An 8,799-nucleotide genomic window follows, 5' to 3' on the forward strand; every position below is an offset into this window, starting at 1 on the left:
TGCTCCTACAGTTTTTACTGATGGAAGGAAAGTTTTTGGTGCTTGTGTTTGGAAAGATAAATCTGGAATTTGGCATACAAAAGTGACATCAGAGCAGAAGTCTGCCCAGCAGGCAGAACTTGCTGCTGTAGTTTTGGCTTTTCAAAATTTTAAAAATCAGGATTTTAATCTAATAGTGGATTCTTTGTATGTATATAATTTGTTACCCTTTGTAGCAGGTTCCTATTTGTCTCCTGGAATCTCACCCAATATTTTAAGATTGCTTTTGTTGTTGCAAGGATGTTTGGAGCAGCGTGTGAATGTGTGTTTTGTTGCCCACATTCGTAGTCATAGTAATTTGCCTGGAATTTTATCTCAAGGTAATGCCAAAGCTGACAGTGCTGTAACTTCAGTTCTCACTGTCCAGCCATGGGACAGCCATAGTTATTGTCATCAAAACGCTAAAGCGTTGGCACATCAATTCAAGCTTACTGCTGAAGAAGCTGCTGCCATAATTCAACAATGTCCAACTTGTTCAAAGCAGGGCACGGCTATCCCTATGGGAGTCAACCCCAGGGGGCTGAAACCTTCAATGATTTGGCAAATGGATGTTACTCAATATCCATCATTTGCACCCTGGAAGTATATACATGTGACTGTGGATACTTATTCAGGATTTCTAATGGCTACCCCTCAAAGAGGGGAGGCGGTTAAACATGTCATCAACCATTGCATTAAGACATTTTCAGTTGCTGGTACGCCTCAAACTTTAAAAACAGACAATGGTGCAGCTTATCGGAGCACAGTCTTTGATCAGTTTTGCAAACAGTGGTCCGTGGAACATAAATTTGGGATTCCATACAATTCCACAGGACAGGCTATTGTGGAGCGTCATAATGGCACGCTCAAGAACATGTTAGCTAAATTAAACAAAAAGGAGGGAAGCTCCTGGGACTTCCGCAATTCAAGATCATTTAAATCTAGCTTTATATACTTTAAATTTTTTAAATTTGTCTGGTAACCCCTCGAAAGTGCGGCCAGCAGGCATTTTTCTTCTCCTTCTACAGATGCAGTGAGGCCTCGGGTGTTGGTGCGATTCCTTCCGGATCCGGCATGGGTTCCTGCTGAGCTGATTACGTGGGGACGTGGTTATGCAGCAGTCGAACATCTTGGTCAAATTCGTTGGGTTCCTGGTCGGTGCGTTCGGCCTGATCATTCGCAGGCACCGGTGAAGGAGGTTTCGGAGGAGCAGGATGGCGTTCCTGTGGTTCCTGATTCTCAGGATGGCGTTTCCGTGGTTCCTGATTCTCTTGATGCCGGCAGTCCAGGCGCGGCGCTGTGAAGACTGGGAAAAGATGACTGCTTATCTGAGGTTACCAACTTGTATGCAGCAGGTTCTTCTGGGGAACCGGACTAAATTGATCTGCAAACAGCGGCATCCTTTGATTTTTCCTGCATATTGGTCCTGGCATAAAGATCAAGACATTCTTTACTCGGGACCTGACAAGGATATTATATCTTCAGCTTGTGCAACAACTTTGATCCTGTTTCATGTTTCTGTTTCAGACTATGGACAATATCAGTGTCAATTGGAGTTGCCTAAGTTACCTTATACAGACTCTCTTTCCATTCGTCTTATGCCTCCACGAACTCCAATACGGAGGCAAAGAGCTGCTATTATCTCAGAAACTAGAGACCTCGGAGATAATTTATGGAAAGAAAATTCCTATATCAAGGATGTCCGGATTGCGGCTAAGGGTTTAAATGTAACTAATTGTTGGCTTTGTATGCATGTACCTGGGTCTGGGAAAGGTGGAGTTTTGTTACATGGTGTTCCTTTGAATGAGCGAACCAGTACTAATTTAAGTACTTATAATGACTTCAGTCACTGGCTTCACTGGGGCCCAGACCCCGAAAGGTGGGATCAAACATTGTTGACAACAAAGGTAACTTTCACTACCAAAGCCTCGGTTTGTTATTACCGTCCCCCTGTAGGGACTAATCAATCTATTTTGCTGGGATATACTACGCTCTGTCAGAAGGTGTTTCCTTTGGAAGGAGGATGTATGAAATGTGTAAAAAGCAATACTAGTCAGAACAGCTGCATAAATCGGATGTCTTCTACGTTATCCCAGGCTTTGAAAGAATCCCTTGACTGTTGTATAAATCAGACAGTCACTCAGAGATCTGACATTAGTCATGGGGCATATGTTCTCTGTAATTGGATGTGGTTAATGTGGAAGTGGGAAAGTCAGGCCTCCGACAATACCTATCATAAGCATTTAAAATACTTCCCCCTTCCGGATGGGTTATGGTTGTTATGTGGGGATGCTGCCTATCAACAGTGGCCAAAGAATTGGTCTGGAGTATGTACTATGGGATTTGTAATTCCTGTCATCTATAAATTGGAGGGTTTACCGATTGGGATGCGTATTCGTAATCGAGAAGTTGATTCTGGCCTAACTGTGGGTGGTAATTTGTGGACTCAGATTTCTAGGGCAGCAATCCCACCTTTGGGAATAGCTACGAACTATAGAGATATTCATATTTTAAATAATTTTACTGTTGCTATGTTTAATAATACTATTAGAAGCATTAAGATGTTGAATGAAGAAGTGTCTGAAATTCGCCAAGTTACTTTACAAAATCGTTATGCTTTAGACATAATGTTAGCTGCTAAAGGAGGAGTTTGTGCCTTAATTCATTCACATTGTTGTGTTTTTATACATAATTATGAGCCTAACATTACAAGAACTGTTCATGATATGGAAGACCGTATAGCTGAACACGAAGCAGGAAAAGATGGCTTCAATAAGTCACTTTGGACTTTGCTATGGGATTGGCTTCCTGACAGCTCATGGTTACGTTTATTGCTTCAATCAGTTGTAGTAATTGTTGCTATACTTATTATGTTATGTTGCTGTATTCAATGTATTCCTAATCTATTTCAAATGTGTACCTCAGCCTTTCAACGTATGGGACCAGGTCGCGAGGGAACTGTGTACTATGCCACTAAAACACCCCCTATCTTTGAATAAATAAAAAAGGAGGGAATGTGGTAATATATTTTATTAATCATTTTCTGTAAGTCCTTTGTACAGCCATTTCGCATAGATCTAGGGATCAGGCATTCCTGGTGGGGGCAGTAGTGCCTTTGCTATGGGTGTTTCATCCTGTTTTGATCTGCGAGCTTAGAAGGACCAGGAAAATAGGTGAAAGTTCATGGTACACAGCAGAGACGTTCCCATGGGACCTTCCGTGCCTGTATGTTCTCATGGGATTTTCCACAGCTGTATGTTCTCATTCTGTTGAGGTCATTGTTTTTGATTCTGTACTTTCGATTTCTTTCTTAAATAAATACTGCTACCTGAGTTCGCTCGGGGCTGGCATTTGCTCAGACGTTTCCCTGCGTCTCATTTCAAGTGCCAGACCACCACAATACTCTCCTGTAGACTAACTGGAGTAACACCTTTAACTCTTTTCCCTAACTTCACAATACTTAATATAACACTTAAATTAAATTGAGATTCTGGTTAGTACATTCTAAAATTACACATCACACAAAAAGAAGAACTTTATGAAAAAAGCAAATAAGCTACAATTACAAAATATAAGCCTATAACCCACCAGAAATACCATAAAAGAGCAAATCATACGTACTAATACACATTCTACTCTGAATACACATAGAAAATCACACTTTTATGTACCTTCCAGAATCCCTTTTTCATTTAAATTACCCATTGTCTCTAAATAGATTTTGTTTCTTAAAGTCCTGCTTCCCAGCATTAAGGTTTTTCACCCCCTCCTTTCTCATTTATTTTTCTTCTTGCCTTTTTTCCCCCTTGTCTCCCCCCCCCTTTTCTTCTTATGTTTATCACTTTCTGTTGTATTCTAATATCCAGCTTTCATCTCATTTTTCTCTTTTTGGATTGTTTTCTCTACCCTTAAAATCCCCTTTTTCTTTTCCTCTTCCTCCTCCTCCCCAATGTGAAGCCTTTGCTCATCCAAAATGGCTTCTTCTTCTTTGTTCCAGTCATCCTGCTTTGTAGTCAATTTTTCATAGGTGCGTAACGCCATCTCTAAAAATTGAGAAAGAGTGCCCCAAGAGTCTTTTCCATCTTGCTCTTCTTTCTTGTATTTTTGGTATTGAGTTTTTAATTCATCCAAAAGCAATGACATCCTGAAGAGAAAGATTTCTTCAAAAACAACCACCCAAATATTTTTAATCAAAAGTAATTCCAAAAGAATTTCAAAGTCACTAAAAGGTCCAAATGAATGTTTCTTTCAATACTTTTTTTTTTTACCCTCTTCAATTTCTCTTTATGGGGTTACTGATTGATCAAAAAGTTCCCATTAAAATGTATCTTTCTTTGAAATTCTAGGTAGCTCTGCTTTTTCAAGCTCTGCTCCAAAAAGTTTTTTTCCTCTCCCCCCCTTGCAACAACAATTTCCCTTTAAACGCTCAGAAATCCATACCTCCAATTCGGGCTTTCCAATTTCTGAGGATATTAAGTCCAAAGTCCAAAGTCCTTTCTCTGATCATTTTCGAGTTAAAATATCTTCGGTGCCCAATGCATTTTCCAGTTCTGCATTTAATGCTTCTGTGGGGTGGGAGAGTAAGTAGAAAAAAAAAAAAAGGTTTCCCTTAGCAGCTTTCTCCGCCGCTGTCTCTCTTCTTAGGGATACAATGTATCTTTCAGGCAATAAACAATTCCACTCCAGGGTTTTAAAAGCTGTTATTTTCCCGGTACAGCCAACACTTCCATGGTTTAAATCTTCCTTCTCCTCCTTCCTCCTGCGCAATCTTTTCCAGCTGCCAGCTTCTTGGTGGCGGCCATTATGACCGCCGCTGCACCGCCTTGAGAAAAGGAGGCTAAGCTGGGTGAGGAGGGGGTCTGAGACACCCCCAAACCCCTTCCCAGATCCTCCCTATCTTCGGCTGCCTCTACAGGGCAGCCTTATCCTCCAAATCCATCTGGATCGGAGGCACAAGACGGCGAGCACAGCCGGGATCGCGAAGAAACGCAAATCCCTGCTGTAACCGAAGCCTGACAACCTACATTTTGAAATCTTAAGTAGGTTGTTGCCTTGTCCATCTCTAGGAGGACCATTGAGTCCACCATTTCTTTGCTCACGTTTTTAAAATCTTCATCTACTCTTTCTAATTCTCTTTCCGTTCTTTCAGTTCTTTTCTCTACCTCTTTTATTATAACTTCATTTTTCTCCAAGGCCTGCTGCAATACTCCCACTTTGTCCTCTACTTTGAAGATTTCCGCCTTCATTTCTGCCTTTAGTTTCCCCATCTCTTCCTTCAGATCGCTAATATCTGCTCTTGTTTCACTGTGATTTTTAATCATTGTTTCTTGCAGTCTTGTCAGTGAGTCCTGTAAGGTTGGAAACATTGCTTGGATGTTAGCATTCAAAATGCTAGTTTGCTTCTCTATTGGTAGTGTTTCCTCTATTGTTTTTTGTGCCATAGGCTAAATCGTTGCCAAGGTGGTTGTTATTGTAGGGTTGACCTTTCTGCCCGATTTCAGTGCTGTGGTGATTGTAGAAGTCATTTCCTTTATAATTTGTTTTTGTTGTTGTACAATGCTAAATATATTGTTCCAATTTGGCATTCAGTATTCTTAACTCTGTTACTAATATTAACCAAGATCTATCAATCCATTAAATAACTATATTCTCAACTAATTGGTAAGATGTATATGTATTTCTCTGATTAAACTTAAATATAAAGCAACCTTAACTACAAAATATATTACCTTCATAAATATAGTAACACCATAAATTATAATATTAATCTAGAAAGCTCTAAAGTTGTTAAATAACTTATACTTAATGTTCTTACTATCTCCCCTATATTCCCATTCAAAATATAACAGTCCCTATTGCTATTAACTTAACTAGATTAATTAATCCAATATTTTAACAATCTTATATTTCTTTACTGGATCTGCATATTTATCGTAAAAAAGACAGAAGAAAAGCAAGCATATTTCAAGATAACATAACACCAACTAATAGAAAGGAAAGGAGTTTATTTTAAGTAAATATATACACAAAGAAGAGAGTAAAAGGAAAGAAAAGGGGAGATTCTAGAAATAAGAGTTTTTAGTTTTCACTTTACAATTTGGGAGCTTTCACTTCGAGCACACCGGAAGTGGGGGATGAAAAATGGCTGAGTAAAGCTATCATTAAGCAAATTTCCCACTCATTCAGAAGCTTCCGATTTTACTTGTGTTTTAGTGTTCCTTAATTCGCTTTATCTGATTTCCTTCAAACAGAGAAAGGGAACTATCTCCTCCAATAGAACAATGTTCTCAAGTTTCCCGAAGCTTGTAGGATAAATTGTGTCAGTTCAGTCAGTTAAATGTTACTTTGTTGGAGCCACTTCAGCGTTTTAAATACCGCCTATGGTGCCGCTCTGTCTTTCCCCTTCCCTCACTCAGCTTTGTTCTTCTTCTGGCTCCGGTTTGGTAATGTCTGTTCAAATGCAAATGGTAACTAAATCTCTCCAATCACTCCCCGGTGCTGATCTTCTGAATTTCTCTTTAAATCTTTGTTGTCTCCGTCTCTCTTCTGTCTGCCAAGCCCCTTCGCTTTCACTTGTCGCGTTCACTTTCTCTTAGAGCTCCAGGCAGACATTCATACAGTGTTTGCCAGCCTAAAGTCAATCTGTACTCGTCCAATTTTCCTCTCTGCCGCTAACTTTTATCACCACTCTCTTTCCCAACAAGCTTGCAAACTGTCACACACTCTTTCCTTCACATCAGTGGCAGCCCGGACTTCGGAGCCTCCATTGACAGGGTGCTGTTCTTGAACATTGGGCTCTGGAGGGCTTCCTTTTCGTTGCAGGGGGTTACCTTCCCCACACTACCATCCAAGGTTCCCCCACACCAGCACGAGTCTCTCCAAGACTCGAGCACCCTGAAAGATCACACTAAACTCAAGAAAAGGATAGCTGAAACCACGAGCGGATTTCTGTCCCTCTGTTCGTCCTTGCCTAGTCACCGGAACTCCAATTCTTCTTTCTCTATTAGACCCATCTTATGTTTAATTATGTCCAATTTTAGTTTAATATCTTTTTTTCTGTGGCATTTCCTGTAATTCTTTTTCAAGTCTTTTATATTTATCTTCCAAAACTTTAGTGCCTTGCCTTTTCCTGATATTCTTTTTTCTTAGTCTATTAACAAGCCTCTAGCGTATGCCTTCATTGTATCCCAAACGTTCTGAATTGAAGTATCTTCTTTTTTATTTTCTCTAAAGAAAAAAGCCAATTCTTTCCCGATCCATTGTGTAAAATCTTTTTCCTTTAAAATAGTATTATTTAGTGTCCAGCTCGATCTTTTTTTTTTGTCCTTTCCATTTAATTGTCATTGGATTATGGTCTGCCCAAGTATTTGTTTCAATATTTATTTCTTGAATGTTAGATATTAGTTCTGTTGAGATCCAAATCATATCTAATCTGGACCATGATAAATATCTGTTTGAATAAAAAGTATATTGTTTAGTTTTAGCATTTCTTTCTCTCCATATATCTTTTAGATTTAATTAATCTATCATTTTAAAAAAGGATTTAGTGAGAGTCTTTCTGTTTTGCTTTATTGTTATTGCTGTATAGTCCAGTTTATTGTCCACAATTCCATTAAAATCTCCCAACATAACTGCATTGGCATAGTCCAGTCCAATTATTTTCATGTGTAATTTTTTATAGAATTCTTGTTTATCATTCGGGGCATAAATTGCAATCAAGAATGTTTTTATATTATTGTCCATTATTTCCACCATTAATACTCTTCCATCTTCATCGGTATAAATCAATTTTGCTGGGATAGCCTCTTTAATATATAAAACAACTCCTCCTTTCTTACATTGAGTCAAAGAAGTAAATATTTTCCCTAATTTTGGCTGTACTAACAATTGTGCATATTGTTTTTTAATATGTACGTCTTGTAAACAAATTATATCAAATTTTAATTTCTCGAATTTATGAAAAATTTTCCTTCTTTTAACAGCTGAATTAAGTCCATTTATATTCATTGTAATCAGTTTTTTCTCTTCCATGATTATATTTTGTAATTAGGTTTGACAGCTCTCGTAGATCTTGGTTCACGTTGTTCTTTGATTTCCATCTGTCCACCTACTGCGCCTTCTTTTTCAGTCCCCATTTGGTCCTCTTGGAATTCAATTAGTGAAACCTCTTTTCTTGCCTCTTCCTCTCTCCTTCCAAAAAATTCTGCATAGAAAAGTTCTGCTTTCTCGATTGAATCAATTCTGTGTCTCTGTTCTTGCCATGTAAACATTAGTCCTTCTGGAATCAACCATCTATAATTCACCTCCTTTTTCAATAGCATTTTAGTCAAAAATCGATATTCTCTTCTCATCTCTCTCACTCTTCTAGGTATTTGTTTTAAAACCACAATCTCCTTGTCTTTGTATTTCAACGTCTTCTCTCTTGCCACTTGTAATATTTGTGTTTTAATGGCTTTTTTTGTAAATCTGATATGAACTTCTCTTGGTAGATTATTTCTCATCGCATATCTTGTAAAGACTCAGTATACCTCATCTACTCCATCCATCATCTTTTCCTCTGTTATTTCCAAAGCTTCAGCCAGAATTTCTATCATTATCGCAGCTAAATTTTGTCCTTTTTCTTCCTCTATATTTTGAAATCTGAGATAGAATTCTGACCTATCCATCTCCCACTTCAGCATCCCACTTTTATCCTGCTCAACCACTGTTAATCTGCTGTCAATATTTCCAATCTTCTCCTTTCTTTGTTTATCTTCTTCAATTTTTGGGAATCTCTTGTTA

Source organism: Pseudonaja textilis, chromosome 2, assembly GCF_049901715.1.
Source record: "Pseudonaja textilis isolate UNSWEBS1 chromosome 2, rPseTex1.2, whole genome shotgun sequence".
Classification (NCBI taxonomy): domain Eukaryota; kingdom Metazoa; phylum Chordata; class Lepidosauria; order Squamata; family Elapidae; genus Pseudonaja; species Pseudonaja textilis.